Source organism: Anolis carolinensis, chromosome 3 (genome assembly GCF_035594765.1).
Source record: "Anolis carolinensis isolate JA03-04 chromosome 3, rAnoCar3.1.pri, whole genome shotgun sequence".
Classification (NCBI taxonomy): domain Eukaryota; kingdom Metazoa; phylum Chordata; class Lepidosauria; order Squamata; family Dactyloidae; genus Anolis; species Anolis carolinensis.
In genome coordinates, this window is record NC_085843.1 from 179,860,069 (window position 1) to 179,882,438 (window position 22,370).

Below are 22,370 nucleotides of genomic sequence, written 5' to 3' on the forward strand. Positions count from 1 at the left end.
TGCAGGCTAGAAAGCAAGCCAGCTGCAACAAATCACTCTGACCAAGAGGCCATGAGTTTGAGGCCAGCCCATGCCTGCGTCTTGTCTCTGTCTATGTTCTATGTTATGGCATTGAATGTTTGCCTTTATGTGTGCAATGTGATCCGCCCTGAGTCCCCTTTGGGGTGAAAAGGGCGGAATATAAATGCTGTAAATAAATAATAAATAAATTAGTGGCCACCAAAGAAAAGGTTAATATATTTCCAGCTCTGTAAATTTAGCCATTTTTTTGGTAATTGTTATAGCCTGGTTCACTAATTCATTTGGGGTTTTTAATCATTTTAAGAAACCAGTTTATTTCTCTGAAATATCTATTTCCTGTATTTAATTTAGCACATGCTGTCATTGATATCTTGCCTTTCTTTAAAAAACCTCAAAGTATTATACATAAGGCCCAAGGTGGTCTCACCTCCAAGGTAGGTCCAGACATAAACCTGCCTTGTGTCATCATGGAGCCCTCAAACCAAGTGACCTGAAATAGTTTCTTAGGACCAGTTTGCTTTATAACTGCTGCCAAAAAGGAGTTGGGGGAATGATTGGTGCTGCTATTGTATTTCAAATACATTGCTTTACTGACAGAATAATTATTCTCCACTGAAGCAATGAAGGAAACCACAAACCTGCAGTACTATAATTCCAGAAAGTGGGAAAGCACCAACTGCAGATATTGGCAGGAATATCAAATGAATTGTTTAGCGAAATGTCTGTTCAGATCCAACAGCTCTAACACTAACTTGGTGGCAGAAGCAGTGATTTAAGATGTCTCCAAATTTTTAAACAGCCTGCTTCCTGTGTCAAATAAGCATAGAGCAGTTAATGCTCCATGCTTGCCGGGGTTGTTTTCAAGTGGTGTTCTAGGAAACCTGGGCATTTTGGGGGATCCAATATCAGTAACAGAAGTAACTACATGTCCTGGAAGAACTTTACTTAAAGCAATAGCAAAGCTTGGCAAGCAGCCCATATGCACCAGACCTTTGAAGTAACACATTGAAAGTAATGCTGTTATCTGAAATTTATAGCTTTCCCAAGTAACCAGAGATAACAATGTTGCTTCTGCAGGAATGACTCTACCATTATCTGCTTTGCCCTTACCTAGCCCTTGTTACTTATTAGCCCTTCCTTTGACTGTATACACTTACGAAGGTGTCATGAGAAGACTTTCTCTTTAGTTATATAACAAGGGTCCTGCACTGCGCAGAGAAGCGTGGGACCCTCATTGTCACCAACATTAAACACATAAATACATTCTTTAGGCACCAAGCATTTGTTGAACTGCTTTGTCCTTTCTGGGGAATACCATTTTCCTGCCCCCTTATTTGCTTCCTGAGAGTGTTAAAATATTCCATCTGTGCCTCAACGCTGACACACACTTTTCTTCTCCACATCTTGCCCACTTTAAATACAATATGTCAAAATGGTGAAGGAGAGTACAAGGAAACCCTGCTTACGTATCTGAGAAAGTCTGCATACAAAGAAGCATTTAAGCTCTTAAGGGCTACGTCAAAGCTTTACAAGCTTTGCATTACTCTAGCAAATCTTTAACAGCCAGGAATGGTGACACTAGGTAAACAAAGGATTTTTCTGGTAATTCATTAGCTGGGTTATGTGCCTGACAGACAGATTACCAGCACCATTTACCTCAAGCAATCTCCTGCCAGGCTTCAGCCAACAGTGGGCAGGGGAAAGCATTTTTACGAAGGTTACAAGCCAGATCATACCTTCCAGTTACATGGAGTACAAAACAATGCTAATTGGGTTGGATGAACTACCAGTTCTGAAATTCTCCGAGCTCATACTGGCTAGGTCAGGAGGCAGAGGAAGGTCACAGATTCTTTTTTCCCCCTCTGTCTTCTCTTTGTTTTTTAAAGTCACCTCTCATGGCAGTAACACTCTACCAAATCTAATCTGGCATAGTTGAAGAATCTGAGCCTAAGGCTTTTCAAGGATCAAAGGCTATCTTCAACTCTCTCTGGATAAGCCTTGTCTTGAAGCCTATCACTGGTAGTACTTTCAGGTCCACGGAGCTTTCCATGGGCACCACAAAGTCACGAAAAGCACCAATCAAGAGAGACATATTGCTCTCTTGTAAATTTCACTTGCCAGCAGATCTAGCAATTAGGATTGCTCTCATAGGTTTTATTGAACCAGTTAGGACTGGAACATAAACACTGCCAAATGAGCACACATCTCTACCTCAGTCAAATAAAAATAGCTGTGCAAGCACAAAACATAGACATCCTTAATGCAAGAAAATGACTTTTGTTTGCCTTAGCTCTTGTGTTGTTTAATAGTAGATTTGCTCCAAGATTAAAAAAAAAAAGGTAAAGGTTTCCCCTGACGTTAAGTCCAGTCATGTCTGATTCTGGGGGTTGATGCTCATCTCCATTTCTAAGCCGAAGAGCCGGCGTTGTCCGTAGACACCTCTAAGGTCATGTGGCCGGCATGACTGCATGGAGTGCCGTTACCTTCCCGCCGGAGCGGTACCTATTGATCTACTCACATTGGCATGTTTTTGAACTGCTAGGTTGGCAGGAGCTGGGGCTAACAGCGGCCGCTCACACTGCTCCTGGGGTTTGAACCTGCGACCTTTCAGTCTCCAGCTCAATGCTTTAACGCACTTCGCCACCGGGGCTCCTTTTGCTCCAAGGTCACTGACATTTTAGCTTGTGCATTTAGAATTAATATAAACCTGGATGTACTTTAAAACCTTTCACATTTATTGTGACATAGGTGTTCATGGACTTGGATTCAGTTTTTCAGCTGCATGAAATATTACCTTCAATTAGCAAGTCAGCCCCACCATCTCATTGGTATCCACTGGTTCAAAGGGAGCTGAAATGCTATTGATGTGGCAGGTGTGGTATGCTGGTTTGGGTCAGTAAGTGGAGGATTCTTTCTCCTTCTAAATCCTGCATTTGTCTCAGAGGAGACAGCGAGTCAAGTAGAGATGATTCAAGGGAATTTCATGGGCCAGGCTGGGTATCATGGAATACTGTAAGTTCCCCAATACTGTGGCAGAGTGATGGCTTTTGACTTCACACATTACAATATTTTAATTGATAATATTTTACAGAAATTATCTTAGATATATATATATATTTAAAAACTAGCATCTAAAAACACAAAAATTCAAATGAAGAAAATTGGACTGATTTTCAGGCTAGGTAAAAATTATGTCCTGATTTTCTAAACATTTACACTGAAACCAAGCATTTCATCAATTCTACGGATCAGCCACTTGCCTCACATCATACAATATTTTTGCAGTTGTGTTTAATGCTCCCCATCAGGACATTGATCTGCAACCTTTGGAATATTTTTACTTTACACAAAATTATTTTTATCACAATATGTAGTAGATGTTTGTGTGGTGATGGGCATTTTCACTTGCAAGAGGGGTAAGGATGATTTGCTAGATGATTATTGGGTAGGAAGAATGTAAATAAGCCTTCATCCATTGCAGACAATGGCAATGGTATGGGATTTGTATTAAACCTTTTTGCAACACTGCTAAATCAGAGGACTGTGCAGAATAATGAATCTGAAATATATAACCCAAACTATTTATTCAAATGATTCCCCCTTTCCTTAGCAGAGACACTCTTTTGATCTTAGGATGCTACTCAGAATAGAGATTCTAATCTTAGTAGTACATACTTCTTCCCACCCTCCTTGTCATGGGTAGGTTGCTGAGCAGGTTACGAAACTCTTTCTTGAATTACCTTCTGCTCCCAGCAAGAGGAGTGTGGTGACCTCACCCAAACAAAATTTCATAGGCAAAACAGCAACCAAAGAAGCCCAAAGAGACCAACACACTGGCAGAAGCTTGAGCACTGTGATCGGAAATCTACTTGGTCAAATGCATGATACAGTAGAGTCTCACTTATCCAAGCTAAACGGGCCAGAAGAAGCTTGGATAAGCAAATATCTTGGATAATAAGGAGGGATTAAGGAAAAGCCTATTAAACATCAAATTAGGCTATGATTTTACAAATTAAGCACCAAAACATCATGTTATACAACAAATTTGACAGAAAAAGTAGTTCAATATGCAGTAATGTTATGTTGTAATTACTGTATTTACGAATCTAGCACCAAAATATCACGATATATTGAAAACATTGACTACAAAAATGGCTTGGATAATCCAGAAGCTTGGATAAGCGAGGCTTGGATAAGTGAGACTCTACTGTATTCTTCGAAGCACATACTTTAAGGGGTCCACTGGTTGGGTATTTTCAATGACAAAAAATCAGAGTATTCTGATTCCTAAGCAGTCATGAATACATATTTTATCATCTTCAGCCCTTTATCCATTCCTGTGTTCACCTGCTATCGCTCAGAGTGCTACTTTTCTTTTCCTTCTTGCTTATTTCACCGGCTTGAAGTAGCACCAATGTTCAGAATTCTGTTCTCTATTTCTCTGGTCCAGACTAAAGACCTCTGTTTTGCTTGAATATTTGTTTATATGTTTGTTAAGAAAACTGTACCCAGTTGTGTAGACTGGATGTGAGTTCAGCTGTCTACATAAATACCAGGCCAATATGTGCAGAGACCAAAAAAATCACCTAGGTAAATGAAAAGTTGTACTAAGATCAAGCTATGAAAGCATTAAAAAGTTGGAGTACTGTATTTGATAAGGCCCTGTTTCCAACCACCATCAGGCCTGTCTATCATAGACCTTTCATGGAAGAAAGTGTTCATAATGATCTTCTGAATGGAGGGAGTCTGATTTATGAAAGGTTACCCAGTTTCCTTATTTACCAGAATCCTAGTCTAACATTCAAATATTACTCACAAAAGAGCAATAAAATAGATTAGTTGTACAGAATATACTTTGCGGAGAGAAGGTCTCAAAGTTCAGTCTGTAAACTCTTCAAGAGGCTTGTGGCATAGCTGGAAAATACATCCCCCTGGGTCATAAGTAAGCCACTGATGGTCCTAATAAATGAAACCTTCACCTATAGCTCAGTAGTATGTATCCAAGCACTAGCGTGAACACACTTAACTAGGCTTATCATATTTTGATATGAGTATGTCTGCCAGCTACTTCAGATCATCAGTCATCATGATGATTCTCACTGCAAATATCAGCTAGGATAATTGTTGCTAGAGATATTTCTAACCTTCTATGTATTAAAATAACAACAATTTTAATTATTTAATCATATTTAATAACACCAGCCATGGATTATCTCAGTAATATCCGAACACAACTTGGACTGGAGAAGCATCCCTCACAGTTGATCATTCATTACTCAAACTGTAGGTTCCCATGAAAACCCTGTGCAGAAGAGCAGCCACAGGGAAAAATGTCAAGGACACCAAAATGAAGATCTATGGATGACAAATGAGACAACTGACTGAGGGCCCACACAGCTCTATATCCCAGAACATCAAGGCAGAAAATCCCACAATATCTGCTTTGAACTGGAATATTTGGCAGATAACCCAGTTCAAAGCAGATATTGTGGGATTTTCTGCCTTGATACTCTGGGTTATATGGCTGTGTGGAAGGGCCCTTAGTGGCTTGACAAATAGAAAAGTTGGGGGGAAAGTAACTGGATGTTCTGAAAGTGAGAGAAGATGCCCATAACCACTTCATGCCATGCAGTAACTCCTTCCTCGTTTGAGTCATGATTACCACCTTTCTTCTTTTGCCAGACATTTTTAAAAGACCTCCAGACAGAAATGTTAGCTCCAAAAAAGAGGATATGCCACAGAAAAGAAGACCCTAGTTTAACACAACTGACATGTCAGTCAGAAAGAACCATGTCTGTTGGCAGAATCCTTTCCCTTCCCACCCATTATCTTACCTCTTGTAGTGTCTTGAAATTCTTAAACATGTTCACTTTGTATGGACAATATACCGACTGTCTCTATTTGCGGGATTACAATCTAAACATACATGTCAAACTGGAATGGGGACACTGACTGCCTGAGAGCATACTAAATATAATTAATTTACATTCACTCTTAAGCTATCATCATAGTAATATTGAGTATTAGTAGAGAACCTTCCTTCCTGCTTTCAAGACAGGTCATTCACACATGCCTATGTTCTTATAATTTGCTAAAAAGCCTAGATCAGTGGTTCTCAATCTGTAGATCAGCAGACGTTTTGGTCTACAATTCCCAGAAATCCCAGCCAGTTTACCAGCTGTTAGGATTTCTGGGAGCTGAAGGCCAAAACATCTGGGGACCCACAGGTTAAGAACCACTGGCCTAGATAAACAGATCCACTCTACTACCAGATAAATCCTTTTACCATTTTTGATGTAGTCTGTTCACACATTCAGCCACTAAAATATATAACGATCAAGGGAAGAAAAAGTTAGAGATGCACATGTCATCATATGAACTAGCCCTTATCCTTAAGGCTTATAGGCAGGGAAATGTGGCAGAGTGGAACAAAATTACCAATATCATTTCACTGTCAGCACTGGCTCTTGAACTGCTTAGGGACTGGATTTTTCCTGTTGCTACTGGGAAATTCATATGTTAATAACAAGAGGAAGCTTAACATTGATGAGGAAGAGGATGCCATCCATTCCTACAGCTTTGCATCTTCTTAAAAATTCACATATGTCTATTAGATGTGATTCTACAATTCGCAGGCATGTATTAATTTCATCCCTGCGGGGTTTTAAAGGACCTTGTATACCAAGGGACTCTTATGAGCAAATTAATAGTTAAGGGTCACACATTTAAAAGCCTTGTTTTAAATCAAGTCATAAGTAAATTTTAGATGTCTCTATTCCAGACTGGCATTAAAGCATGACAATTCAGTAATAACTCAGTAATTATTTCAGCTTTACACAAAGAATATAATTTGCCTTTCATAAGAGGGTGCAAGCTCCCATTGGTTACTTTGTCCAACGACTCTTTTTTTCCCAAGCAAGGACAAAGCTTCCCAATTATTTCCCTAGCAAACCATTCATACCACAAAATGCTCAGGGAATTATGACAACCCAGAGATTCTGCACAGTGCCAGGTTTAATGCTACATCTGATGTCAGGAGGGATCACTTGAATGAGACTGTTTCAATTTAAAAGCCTGAGATAGTTCACAGTTAATCCCTGAAGATAAAGGGCGGATGGGGGCTTCTTCATTCTTTCACAGTGAATCCCTCAATCTAAGTTTATACCTTCTCAATATTCAAAAGAATATGATAGAATAACAGCAAGTTGACTAATAATTGTGTTTACATTGCAGTTTATTTATTTACCAGATTTATATCCTGCCTTTCTTTACCCCAAGCTGGATTCAAGGCGGCTTACAAATGGCACTGATACAGTGCAGTGGCTGAGAGTGCTCCAGAGGGCTCTCAGCTGCTTCGTGCCTTCCTCCCTCGTCATTTTTGCATAAGGTTGTGGTGGTCCACCATGTCCAACTCCTTACGCCAAGAGGACAAGGAAAATAAGGAGGGCCTGAGGCAAATGCCCAGGGGGCCACATCCACCACCATCCCAGACCTTAGTTTGCCCATGCCTGGATGGGTTACAAGTCATGCTAATAAGTAAAACTAAATAAAATAGTCAAGAAAGGCAATGTAGCTCTGAAAACCAGCTTAGTTACCCTGTTCATAATTGAAAATGATAAAAAGGTAAACATTCCAGTAACTGAGGATTCTCTTTTAACTAAAATAAGAAGATAGAAAGAACCAGTGAAATGGGTATTTGGCATACAATCTTAGGGTTGCATTACATATTGCAAGGTTTTACCAATGATTTAGTCTACAATGGGTTATGGTGACATATCCCCACCCAGCTTGTTTTCATGTAGCTGGCTAGCCAAAGAGATGTATCCATAAAAAATCATTCCTCATCTCCAGACTAGGAAGAATATGCTCTACATCAGACATGGGCATCTTCTGTTCCTTTTATATCTGTTTGTGCTAGGAAAAAGTCCCCTGCATATGTCCATGGCTATTTGACATGACATACTTTTGGCAATCACAAATAGCACACCTCCCCAAGCAAGATGGAACTACAGTAGAGTCTCACTTATCCAAGCTAAATGGGCCAGCAGAAGCTTGGATAAGCGAATAACTTGGATAATAAGGAGGGATTAAGGAAAAGCCTATTAAATATCAAATTAGATTATGATTTTACAAATTAAGCACCAAAACTTCATGTTATACAACAAATTTGTCAGAAAAAGTAGTTTAATACGCAGTAATGTTATGCTGTAATTACTGTATTTACGAATTTAGCACCAAAATATCACGATATATTGAAAACATTGACTACAAAAATGGCTTGGATTATCCAGAGGCTTGGATAAGCGAGGCTTGGATAAGTGAGACTCTACTGTACTTCCAAAACCTGCCATGCCAAGGGCAAACCGCTGGCCCAATCCAAGCCACAAGTACCGCAGACAAAAGCAGGCTTGTGTTTTGCTTACTGCTAATAATGCTGCTTCACTTCATTAAAAGCTGCTTATAATTTTATGCGCTCTTGTTTGATTAATTAACCTCTGGTTAAAATGAATGAGCTCTTGATTTAGGGATGCTACTAATGTGACACTGGTGAGCAATGGATCACACGTTTCCAATCAGCCCTTTTTATTACCAGCCTTCTTGTATCTCACCAATGTGATTTTCAAGCTCTCTCTTCCTCTCCTTCTGCATCCCCCCTGCCTCAAACCTTGCTACAATGGCATGCAAATGCTATTAGGGTGATGAGGGGGAAGATGCCATAATCCACAGCTGACCTAAAAATGTACAAGCCCTCTGCAGTCAAGAGTCTGTACCATCCGTGAATTAAAAGAGATCACAAGCACAGTGTGGGGGAAGCCAGGGGAAAGGAGGAAGAGACGCAATGTGTGGCGAGCTGAATTATTTGCATGTGCAAACTCTACAGGCTGGGATTTATTTTTTGCACAAAGAAGGGGCAGCCGTAGCAAGAGGAAACCATTTTGAGAGAAACTTCCTACTCTGGCCCACATTAGTTGGTCTATATCTTAGAAGCAAGTCTGTAAACACCAATGTGAGCTTTAACCTGATGGTGGGTTGAGGGAGGGCTATAAAAAAATATATTAGCAAATCCAAATGGAACTGTGGTAATTCTGGTGGATAGAACACAGGCACGCTGAAAGCAGAAATAAATCTGTGTACATTTTTCCTCTCTCAGGGAGTCTTTTTCATATCAGGAGCGACTTGAGAAACTGCAAATAGCTTCTAATGTGAGAGAATTGTCCGTCTGCAAGGACGTTGCTCAGGGGATGCCCGGATGTTTTACCATCCTGTGGGAGGCTTCTCTGATGTTCCTGCATGAGAAGCTGGAGCTGACAGATGGGAGCTCACTCACCCCATGGATTTGGACTGCCAACCTTTTGGTCAGCAGCCCTGCTGGCACAATGGTTTAACACATTGCGCCACCGGGGCTCCTCTCAGGGAGTGCAATCATATCATGCAAAATGTGCCCAAAGGCCTCACATTACTGTTTTTTTTTAACTCTAAAATGTGAACCCTATTGAACAATGCGGTACTTATTTCTGGACATGTGATACATAGAATCATAGAATTGTAGTGTTGGAAGAGACCCCACAGGCCATCCAGTCCAATCCCCTGCAAGAAGCAGGAAAATCTCATTCAAAGCACCCCTGACAGATGGCCATCCAGCCTCTGCTTAAAAGCTTCCAAAGGAGGAGCCTCCACCACACTCTGCGGCAGAGAGTTCCACTGCCAAACAGCACTCACAGGGAGGAAGTTCTTCCTAATGTTCAAGTGGAATCTCCTTTTCTGCAGTTTGAAGCCGTTGTTCTGCGTCCTAGTCTGCAGGGCAGCAGAAAACAAGCTTGCTCCCTTCTCCCTTTCTTGGGACCATAGAATCTTTCTGTGGCAATTTCACCTTATCTTAATCTGACAGATAACATCTTAAGGTAGCTTCTCCTGAGTAGGTAGATATGTTTTAAGGTACACAATACTAAGCATGCAACACTCAAGACGCAATACAGGATCTTGAGAAGAGAGTTTAATTTCCTTCCTTCCTTCTGCTCAGTACAAGTAAGTACAAACACTGATCTTTTTTATCTGTAAGGAAAGAAGGAGTAAGAAGACATTCCGCTGCCATTAAAGGGAAGTGAACATTAGCCCACAAGGCACATAGGCTTCAAACTTGCAGGACAAGCTAAAAGCCTGGAGGCCCAGTAGCCAGAGCTTGGTGTACCACAGTGGCTTATCAAGGCAAATGTAGCATTGGGAAGCAACGTGCCTTGGAGAGCATATGTTCAATCCAAGAATTTGTTCTCCGTATCAGAATGGGAGCTCACATACAAGCCTACCCTTCTTCCTACCCACACCCTTATTTCAACAACCTAATTGAGAAAGAAAAACTCCCCTTGTGAACTCACAAGGGGAATGTTCCTTTTTCCAGATTCTGCAGCAGAGCTATCATACTTAGCAGACGCAGACAAACAGGCAGACAGAAATCTCTTTAAATGTTAAGGAGTTGAAGTCTAAAGGGCTCAGACCATTTCATGTATCTATCTTGCTGTAATCCTTCCCACAACCCTGCAAAGCAGGTTAATATTGTTATTCCCACATTGCAGCTCAGAAGTAAAGGCTGGGGATGTGCGGGTCATCTGTGTCAGGGCCATCCCCTAATTTCATGACAGAGAAAGAACTGAACTGTGCACTTGCTGATTCACAGCTCACTATCTTGCCTGACCGTTTATCCCATTTTATCCTTAAAGGAGGATAGACTAAAAGAGTGTTTTGCCCAAAGTCGCTCATTAAATTTGAGGTATGAACTTGGAACACACCACATCCAAGTCCTATATCTAACCTATGCAAGTAAGTTAACATTTATATATAATCAGCCCTTCACATTAGTTGGTAACACCACAGGGTCCTCATGAAAGTCGAAAACCATGAATAAAAAAAATGCTGTTTTAATGGTGTTTCTTCTCTATTGGTATTACAATGTTCCCTCACTACTTCGTGCTTCACTTTTCGCAGATTTGCTGTTTTGCGGTTTTTCAATAAACTTTAAAAGAATATTATAAATCATAAAAAAATTACAATTTACAGCCTAAGGAAAGGAAGAAGAAGCCTAAGGGAGAAAAAAGAAGCCCAAGCGGGAGGAGAAGGAGGGCAATGGGAGGAGAAGGAGGCAATTTATAAACACACAATTGGTTGATAAAGACTTAAAATAGTGTATAACTACTAAAATAATGTATAAATATTAAAATAAATATAGCATCCCAACTTCGCGGATTTTCACTTATTGCAGGTGGTCCTAGAACATAACCCCCACAATAAGTGAGGGAACACTGTTTATAGATCTTAGTAAAAGTAATTGTTATAAAATCACTTTTTTAACCCGAGGGAACAACTCTTTAGAACAGTGGTGTTAAACAAGTTGTCCTCCAAGTGTTTTGGACTTCAGATGCTAGAATTTCTTGCTGTTGGACAAGGTGGCTAGGGCTATAGGAGCTGGAGGGCAAAACATCTGGAAGGCCACAAGTTTGACACCTCTACTCTAGAAAATGTGTAGGTTCTCCAGCATAACTCCATAGTTAATTTCTACTGGAAACGGATAAAGAATCACAGGAAACTGATAAAGAATCTAGAGGACCCTAGTGATAGCATTTAAATCAAATCCATGAATAATCAAATTGCAAAAGTCAGAACAGCAAACATGGAGGGACAACTGTAGATGATTTGGGTGAAGGCAGGACAAATTGCAGAACAATCTTCCCAAGTTCTTCTGACGGTAGAAACTCTGCATAAAATCAAGGAAAGGAGTTGATTGTGGTGATAAAGGCATCTGTCATGGGTGCAGTGTGGACAGGAGGAGAACGCAACAAAATATAGTTATGCATTGCAGCTTTGCTTTTAATTATGCAACAAGTGTCCATAAATCTGCTCAAATTGTAAATAAAACCTTTCTGGGCCTGAAACAGGTCAGCACCACTCACTTTAAACACACACAAAAATTACTGCCATGGCTCAAGATGGTATGTGGGACACTGAAAACATTTATGGGAGTGGCATGCCCATCCTAGGATCCTTGGAAGACACATTCAGTTCACAATTTGTCCACCCAGCTTTAAATGTAAGTTGGAAGAGCCTATAGAGCTAAGAATAGGGGAAGGGCAAACTGGTGATATATTAGCAAAGAAAGCATTTTAGCCACCTGGACTGCCTTCTTATGAATCAAAGCTATATTTAAAATATGTTGATGCTGAATCTATGAGAAACAATATTGGCATCCCAATGAATAGCCCACGATCACACACTGCAGTAACATGGCCAACACTTGGCAGCCATAGATCAGGGAACCAGTTACACCACAAACTCATAGCACTGTTATTCCACTTTAACTGACATGGTTCCATCTAATGGGATCTAGGAATTTGTCATTTGGCCAGAGAGACTGGAGCTATCTTGCATTGTAATGTATATTATCATTTATTGTAATGTTCAATATGTTATGATTTGTTGTTCTTTTTATATTCTGTTATATTGTATTGTTCTGGGCATGGCCCCATGTAAGCCGCCCCAAGTCCCCATTGGGGAGATGGTGGCGGGGTATAAATAAAGTTTATTATTATTATTTATTATTATCTGATTGAAATGTCTAAACACCCTTTCCTCAACTGCCAGCCCCAGGTTCCATAGAACAGAACCATGGTAGTGAAAGCTGAATAACTGTGATACAGTTACATAGTGTCACTCGGTACCAAGTCAATATGTGGATGGAATCCCGCAGAAAATCCCACAGATACTGGAATTTTGGATTTTCCAGAATACAAATAAGACTGATGTTCCTCAACCAAGAAAATATTCCTACACCTTCATCCACAGAAGAACTGAGTCAGAGATTTCCCATCTTAGAGTTCATGGTCTCAGCCCCTTCACAGCAGCAGTTCACTGCTCACATTCTGCTTCCAGCCAATATAACATAATAACACACATTATTTAATAGATGAATCCCACAATAGCACAGAGGACCTATTCATTTTGTTGTTTGTGAAAGGCAAGTTGCCACACTCCCATGGCATACAGAAATATCATTCCTATATTGAACAACAAATCATTTTTAAAAAAGAGTATCCTCTGATTTCCATCTAAAACACAGTTAGGAATCAGATGATCTCCTGATGCTATTTGATTCGGCCCAGCAGCCCTGGCTAGCAAATCTACCAAGGGGGAATACTGGGAACTGTATCTAGAGTACTGGGATGCAAGTGTTGAAGCATTTAAAAAAAAAACCCTTCCACCTTGCAAAAAATATTTTTTAAAAAGACTGGCAAAATGGTGTGTACTGATAGTCAACTATTTCTCAGTTTAAAGAAGGGCAGCAATGGAAGACTTTGCCAGTATATTCTTAGCACTCCAAAATAACTAGATTAGAGTGAAGGACTGAAATAGGCCACGGATTTTATCCAAGCTTGCTTAGTACTTTCCATATGCAAAAAGGCTAATCTTATGATGATGCTTGTGGGATTTCGAGCAGGCACAAATTCTGAATGAAACACATGATTACAAGTTTCATTTCCTGGGGAATCACCATACAAACACCAGCTTTCCCTATATAATGGCAACCTCCATCCCTCTGCTGCCACTCCCAGCCCGCCACACATATTCTTATCAGTGAAGGATAATTCAGAAGGCAGTGGTACACTGCAGAAGTGGCTTGGAAATGGTTTATGTTAGCTAAATTAAGAAATCCAACTCCAAACCTATCCCAAAGGCTTTCTTTAAAAACACACCAAGTTTAAATAAATATTCTGCTGAAATGCTGCCTGGGGTCTTGATGCTCTGCAAATGATTTATGTAAGAGAAGAGCAAAACACAAACACGAGAAGCTTAGTATACTGAAAGATAAGTCATTACAGACACTACTTAACATACCCAGAGTGTCACACCTGAGTTATGTTAGCTAGAAACAGTGACGCCTTATGTTTTGAAAGTTGCCAAAATATAAGGGAGGATTAAGAGAAATTAGTACCTGCTTTTTGATCATGCTTTTTAAAAGCATTCTAAAACATTCTATGGAGAATGGCATTTTCAGCAAAGGAAAGAAAAGGACATCACTGGCCAGTAAGGGGACTGAATTTGAAATATAGAGGAAGACTTATCTGTGGAATTCTGCTGAATCCCCAGGCTTAAAAGGATCCAAATACTAGAAAGTGAAGCTCCACCAGTGCCAGTTAGCTTTTACAAAGACTGCCACCCAGGTATCCAAATAAGTCCTGATGTGCATACTTGTCCATCTGGTTCTCAGTTCCAGAAACAGCAGAGGTTTGGATGAATTTGGGGTCCTGCTGTTCCAAATTTTCTGTCTTACCCTCTTTTCCTCAAACACTACTGATGACTATGGAATCACCATGGTTCGGGGACTCCCTACCCAAAGAAGAAAGCATTCATTTTTCTTGAGTAAGATTTTGGGGACCAGTTGGGTGACTGAGGTGATTTTCTTTGAGAAGATGAGAAAGGGAGTGGCATCTACTTCTCACCCCTGAGCTTAGCGTCCTTTGCATTTAGCATGCATTCCTGAATAAGGAAGTAAGGAAGCAAAGAAATACAGAGGCAGAAGTGGCATGCCAGGTGTTTCAAGGCTATCCACATGGATTCTTAAGAAACCTTGTGTAGCTCTTTTCCTGAACTTTAAGCAGAAAGGAAAACCTGGTACTCTGTTCCCATACACAAATGATCAACTAGAATAGCTGTGTTGTCAAAGGCTTTGATGGCCGGAATCACTAGGTTGATGTGAGTTTTCCAGGCTGTATGGCCATGTTCCAGAAGCATTCTCTTCTGACATTTTGCCCACATCTATGGGAGGCATCCTCAGAGGTTGTGAGAAATCACAACCTCTGAGGATGCCTGCCATAGATGTGGGTGAAATGTCAGGAGATGATGCTTCTGGAATATGGCTATACAGCCTGGAAAACTCATAGCAACCTAGAATAGTTGTGTTTTTTGTATATGTCTACACTCACTCCTCACATCCTCCTCCTCAAGCTAGGAAAGGATTTTTTTGATATTCACTTCATACTCTTCAACTTGTGAAACCATCCATTTGTTTTTTTTAAAGAAAAGTTGTTTTGATTGTCATTGTTATTGCTGTGTGCCTATGTTGTTTTCGATTTATGACAACCCTAAGGCCCCTTCTACACTGCCATATATTCTAGTTCAAATCAAACAATTTGGATTTTATATGGAAGTGTAAAAGGGGACTATGAGAAACCTATCACAGGATTTACCTGAAAAGATTTGTTCAAGGATTCCCTTTGCCTTCCTCTGTGAAATGACTAAAATCACCCAGTGGATTTATCTCCAGAGTTGTTGTCCAGCACTCAAACCACTATGCCAAGCTGGTTATCAATTGTCATTGGCATGTGCATTGAAGTCAGCTCTGACTTATATAGCAGTCCTGTTTTAGCGGGGCTAATTCACTGGAGAGTTCAACTGCATTTCTCTTAGCTAAGTGAGTATGCCATGAGAGTCAAGACAAAGATCCACCCAGAGGAAAGGTGTTCTTACCATACATCAAGGGAACCACTGGCCGCATAGGCAAACTGATGAAGAAGCACAACCTACAAACTATCTACAGACCCACAAAGAAAATCCAACAAATGCTACGGTCAGCGAAGGACAAGAGGGATCCTCTCTCCTCTGCAAGAGTCTACCGGATACCATGCAGCTGTGGACAAGTCTACATAGGGACCACCAAACGTAGCGCCCAAACACGAGTCAAAGAACATGAAAGGCACTGCAGACTCACTCAACCAGAGAAATCAGCCATAGCAGAGCACCTGATGAACCAACCTGGACACAGTATATTATTTGAGAACACAGAAATGCTTGACCACTCCAACAACTATCATGTCAGACTACACAGAGAAGCCATTGAAATCCACAAGCAAGTGGACAACTTCAACAGAAAGGAGGAAACCATGAAAATGAACAAAATCTGGCTACCAGTATTTAAAAACTCAAAATTCAGAACAGTAGATGCGAAGCAACACTCTGAGGGCAGAGGAGCCCCAGGGACAGCTAATGACGCTGAACAAAGGATGCCCCCCAGGCAAGAGATGAACCTTTCCAATGCTAATTAGGGTGATTAACTGTAACATTCACGCTGGCTTCCAACTGACAAAGGACTCTTGTCACACCCTGGACTCTCCACAGATATATATTTACCTTCCTTGCCTAGTTTCTCCATGCCTCACAACCTCTGAGGATGCCTGCCATAGATGTGAGCGAAACATCAGGAGAGAATACTTCTGGAACATGGCCACACAGCCCGAAAGACATACAACAACCCTGTGATCCCGGCCATGAAAGCCTTCGACAACACACTGAGTGTGCTTTCATAGAATCATAGAATCATAGAATAGTAGAGTTGGAAAAGACCTCATGGGCCATCCAGTCCAACCCCCCGCTAAGAAGCTTTGTCCAAAATCACCCAGTAAGTTTCCATTGTTGATCATATATTCAAACCCTCGCCTACAAGACACAATTCACTACAACAAACTCTAAAAAGTCATACCTATAACAAATATAAATAATTTCTTTTATTAGAAGTTAAATTACTGCCTTGTCAACACTGCACACAATTGAAATGGAAATGCTTTTAATGACTACAAACTATTACAATCAGGATCTTTAGAAGGACCCTTGTCCAGGGGACTCTCTTTAAACTTTTCATCAGGTTTCATTGAGAACATCTTGCTCAAAATTATTGCCTAGCCAATGAAGCCAGGTATAGGATATACATTTTGGTTATAAAATGTGGACAAAACTACCTACTTGAAATGGGTCTACATTTATCAGGCTCTGCAAGACGACAGGCATGCAGATATAATTTGTGAAATAGCAACAAGGATGTATAAAGTGAACTTTCAGCAGCAACAAAACATTAGTACACTCTACATGAATGCATGCATTTTAATTTTGGGTTTTCTTGTCAACCTTTCTCCAAGGCAGCTTGGAGCATGAATTAAAACATGAGTTAGTCATTTAGGTCCTAACTACTAGGTGCAAAAAAGGGAGCAGCTTATTGTAATTCTTCCTTGACTGTTCATTGGCAGCATTTATTAGCCACAACCACCCCAGGCCATCACCTCTTGAATGAAATCGTTTCTTGCCGGTGTATGACAAAGACCCAAGATACTAGATTTTAAAACTGTGCACTTATTAGAAAGGCTCTGGACAAACCATTATCTGTAACACTAATCAAATTATTTATTTAGATGTATATTCTATCGCATCCAAATCTCAAGCTGTCCTAAGAATTTTCAGGTCTATAGTATTGTTGATCATGTGTTATAGCTATATTAAGGACTGTTATGCCCTGTGTTGAAATGACACCTTTTTCTTTATTTTCTTTCTCTCTCCATTTCCAGAAATCTTTCCATCTGAAGAGAAACGGAGAGCAAAAACTTATTCTTCATTAAACTATTGCAGGGACCATTTTGGTTTTTTCCCTGGAACGCTATTTTGAGATGTAGTTCTGGAGTTAGAAATGACTGTTTCAGTGAAAATGGCTTCTACCTTTACAATCCTATGGGTGCTGCTATAATGATGGATTAATTAACAGTTGAATGGCTTCTGGTGCTACCCACTGAAATGCACTTTCTCAAAAGGGGATTCCTCTAGCCAGTTATAGAAATCTGTATGTGTGTGAGAAGAATATGGGGAAACTTACTGCCCACGTATATGTATGGGCCTTCAGTTTGCAGGTCGATTTACAGTGACTCCATGTACTTTTTAGGATTTCCTTAGATTAAAAATGAAATACTCAGAAGTGGTTTTAGCAATTCCCAGCCTTACCTAAAACATAGATTACAACATATGGTATGCATTGGCAGTCTCCCATTCAAGTACTAATCAGGGCTGGCCAGGTTAGCCTCCAACAACAGAGAGGACTGGGTGCCCTTAGTGTATTTTATACCAGTGGTTCCCAACCTGTGGTCCATGGATCACCAGTGGTCCCCAAGAACTAAAATTTGGTCTGTGGCCTCACCGTTATTACACCGAGCAACTCGTCTCACTAAACCCTCTTATAGTGCCAAGGCAACAGGGATGTCATTAGGGGAGAGGCTGACTATCCATGAAAGGCACAACAACAAGCCTCCTGACTGCTGCTTCTCCTCCCCTTCCCCCCCCCCCCCCCCCGAGAGTAGCCATTCTGTGTGGCACCTGAAAGTGCGGGCACCTTGGTGTCTTCATTTTTAGGCTTTCTCCTGGGATTATTTGGGGATGTTGATTCGGAAAATTGCATTGGATAGACCACATCAGCTCTAGATTACTAAATATGGTTTTCTGTGGGTGAGCAGATGGCAACTACTGGGTGGCATTTGTTCTGTATCAGAAACTAGAGCTGATGTGGTCTATCTAATGCAATTTTCTGAATCAACACCCCAAATAACCAAGCCGAATCTAAAGTTGACCAAAAGCTTTTACGTAAACCGTTTGGTACTAATGTTGGAGAGTGGTTCCTGGTCAAAGTGGTCCCTGGTTAAGTGATCCCTGGTCAAAAAAGGGAAGGAAGAGAAAGCAAAGCAAGCAAGCCAACAAACAAGAAGGGCAGAAGGTGCATGAAGGAAAGCAAAGGAAGAATCACAGCCAAATGGAAAATTTCACTGGGTGGCATAATTTATTAATGGAGACTAATCCCCTCATTTTGTCCCTCCAACTCCTGCCAATAGCTATTGCCCTCTCTCTTCGGAGACTCTTTTGTCCTTATAATTTACATGTCCTTATAATTGATGTCCTTATAATTTACATCAACATTATTTGTAGCCATAATTAATTTTAACTCAGTCCCCTCTTTGCCCAGAATTCAAGCTGTTTAACAAACTAGAGTGAACTAGTATTAACAAGTGTTGCCAACAGTGTCAAGGCTTGATTATGGATAAAGCCAGCAAGGCCATTTTTTTGTTGGAGAGAGGGGGGGAAAACACTTCAGCCTGTATGCAAATCCAGCATCAGGTTATTAAATATATGGCATTCAAAAGCTATCTATTTAAGAAAGACAAACCAAAATGCATGTATAAATTTCATCCAGAATTTTATCTTAACATGGTTTTTAAAATCTCTTAAAGGAAGGCAGCTGACCATGATGAGCTAAGTGATGTAAGAATTAAAATTTGAACACAAATGAATTCAGCCCTTACCCCATCTTCACCACCTGTTCCATAAGGAAATGTAAAAGGCAGAACACTAAACAAGGAAAATAGTTACCTTTTAACTCTCTGAAGAGGTCTCCATCAGTTAACCTACAAGAGCTCTCTGCACACTGGGAGAAAAGGAGAAAGGAAGCCGAGAACAAGGTCTGTATCCACAATACAACACCGTCTTTCCTGAGAAAGAAAATAAGAAAACAAAATTAGCCACTACCTTTCAGGTGGAAAGTATGGTCTTAAATGTGAGAAAAAAATCACATAAACACAGACAGGCTTTCAGGTCTTTAAGTTTCCCAATTACATTAAAATACACATTAGCACAAACTTCAACATATTCTAGATTGAAATATTGAATATAAAGTTGATATTTATATTGCTAAAGCAAATTCCAGCTATTTGTTTTAGAATTACTTTGCAAATTTGACATTGACTACTTCCAGTCAGTAAGAGAAACTAATGTCTCTTTATTGCAGGGATAGTAAATTTACATAGCCTTTTTTGTATGCAAAGTGCAATATGCCCATAATCTGAGTCATTTCTTCCACAATCTTTCCAAGGCATCACTATAATTCTGATTGTACAGATGGGGAACTGAAACATAGTTGTAGTGTCTTTCTCAAGGCCACCCAGGGAGATCCTCTAAACCTACCATTCTAACCAGACAGCCAGAGTGGCAACTTTAGTCAACTTGCCAAACCTGGTCTGCGTTAACATAATAAAAATGTGAGGAAAGGAGGTGTGAGACACCATAATCAGTAAAATACATCAAATGTACCCTTCTGAATTTATTTACGTATCTTTAGGCAGCATTATGATGAGAAATCCTCCATAACCTTAAAAAATACAGAGACTTGGGTAGCCCACCAGTTAATACCTAATGTGCTAGCTAAATCTGAAGTGCTAAATATTTGCAAATTTACCTTCCCATCTGTCAAGAAATAAAGGAAGTAAGAAGAACACAAAGCATCTCCACATAGTCTTCAGGATACTGTAGAAAAGGGGATGACCCAAAAGGAGAGAAGTTGATTTCTGTAGCTACTTTCATGCTGATACTATTTTAATCTTGATTGTGTATGTTTTCAACTATATTTGTTCTATTCTGCTCTGTTATTTTGCAAACCCCCTCAAGGCCTGACCTGGGAAAAAGACTAGCTATAAATAAAATGATGGATAGGTAGATTTTTGTGTGTGTTGAGGGAGGCAGTAAGTGGGTTATTGTGAGCTGGCACAACTATTTGGCACAGTTACTGCTGCCCATTCACTTGTTCAACCCATCTAGGCCCATCTGCACTACAGCCCAGAAGAGAGGCAATGGTAATTGCAAAAGCATTGTGGCTTTTGAAAAAAATTTCACACTGGGATAAAAATGGCCAAAACTTGTCATTTTTCTGAGCAGAAATTACATATTTACAAAGTTGCCAAAAATTCCAGGATTCTTAGTTCCCACAAACAAATCCTTTACTCTCGGGTTTTCCCCAGGGCAAAAAAAAAAAAAAAAAGATTTTAAAACCAAATTAAGACACATTTTTCTGTCTACAGTGTTGTTACCTGGATTATCCAATTGTACCCACTATTCAGATCCAATACCACTGATTACACATGGCATAAACAAAATCAGAACTGGTGGGAATGATAAGACTGGCTAGATCACTTATACAGAACATCATTATAATGATAATAATCCAAATAAAAAATGGGTGATAGTGCTATAGCAGCCAGAACATTACTCCAGCATGCACACACTCATGTAAACACATACAGAATATCGACAGCTTTCAAGGAATCCAGTGGGCATGCCTTCTAACAAAGCCACACAGCCCAATGAGATCTGAGCACATTTTTGCAAGTCCTACATATTAATTCATTTTTCCTCAGCTTGCCAGAATATGGAAGTTCAGCTTGGTTTGACATGCACCTATGCATGCAGACAGTCAGCTTACCACATGTAAGCAAACAGAATTAGAGAGCAGTGTGTTCAGCATGGCAAGAGAACCCAAACATTCAATCTAATCAAATTTAAGTGATAACTGAAGAGAAAACAGCTGTGTTCACAATCTCCCTACAAAGATCTACAACTGTAAATTTTTCTAATGGGTTTAGCCCAATCATTTTCCTAAGCCATACCATTAGCAAAAACAAGCCTGCAGCCAGAGCAGCATGAGCCTTGATTTCATTAGAGCTCATGTGGAGCGCAGTAATTTCTGGACAGTACTTGGATCCAGAAAACCAAAATTAAACCAGGTACAGTAGAGTCTCACTTATCCAACATTAACGGGCCGGCAGAACATTGGATAAGTGAATATGTTGGATAATAAGGAGGGATTAAGGAAAAGCCTATTAAACATTAAATTAGGTTATGATTTTACAAATTAAGCACCAAAACATCATGTTATACAACAAATTTGACAGAAAAAGTAGTTCAATATGCAGTAATGCTACCGTGTTTCCCCAAAAATAAGACAGTGTCTTATATTAATTTTTGCTCCCAAAGATGCACTAGGTCTTATTTTCAGGGGATGTCTTATTTTTCCATGAAGAAGAATTCACATTTATTGTTGAACCAAAAAAATGAATATTTATATTATACAGTACAGTAGTTGTTAACACAAAGTAGCATAACCAGACAAACTGAATCTTATCAAGAATTTCTTGTTACTACCATTATTTCCATGTACAACACTCTATGATACATACATTTACCAATCCTGCATGTTCTGATGTTCTGTTCAGCAGGCATGCTTCCAAACAAAAACTTTTCTAGGTCTTACTTTCGGGGGAGGCCTTATATTTTGCAATTCAGCAAAACCTCTACTAGGTCTTATTTTCTGGGGATGTCTTATTTTAGGGGAAGCAGGGTATGTAGTAATTACTGTATTTATGAATTTAGCACCAAAATATCACGATGTGTTGGAAACATTGACTACAAAAATGCGTTGGATAATCCAGAACCTTGGATAAGCGAGTGTTGGATAAGTGAGACTCTACTGTACTTCTGAAGGTGGGTTTGGATGCCCTGAAGATTTGCTTACTCAGATTTACAGCCTACTATACCCTTATAGGTTCGTAGTATCTTACAAGAGTAAAATTCTGATAAAGCCCTAAGAATATATACAAAAGCTGCCCACAGTTCACTAAAGCCAACTCTGAAAACTACACTTGAAGACTAAATGCCCAAATCAAAAATACATT

At 39.9% G+C, this 22,370-nt stretch overlaps 1 protein-coding gene across 8 annotated transcripts in view; it reads right to left on the minus strand.

The window, feature by feature from the left end:
• Nucleotides 1–22,370, minus strand: part of zmiz1 (zinc finger MIZ-type containing 1) — a 490,223-nt gene that overhangs the window by 376,270 nt on the left and 91,583 nt on the right. For all 8 annotated transcript variants that reach the window (XM_062977416.1, XM_062977414.1, XM_062977415.1 and 5 more), the window contains exon 2: nt 19,240–19,358. The gene's annotated coding sequence lies outside the window, so the exon portion shown is untranslated. The remainder of the gene's footprint in view (nt 1–19,239; nt 19,359–22,370) is intronic.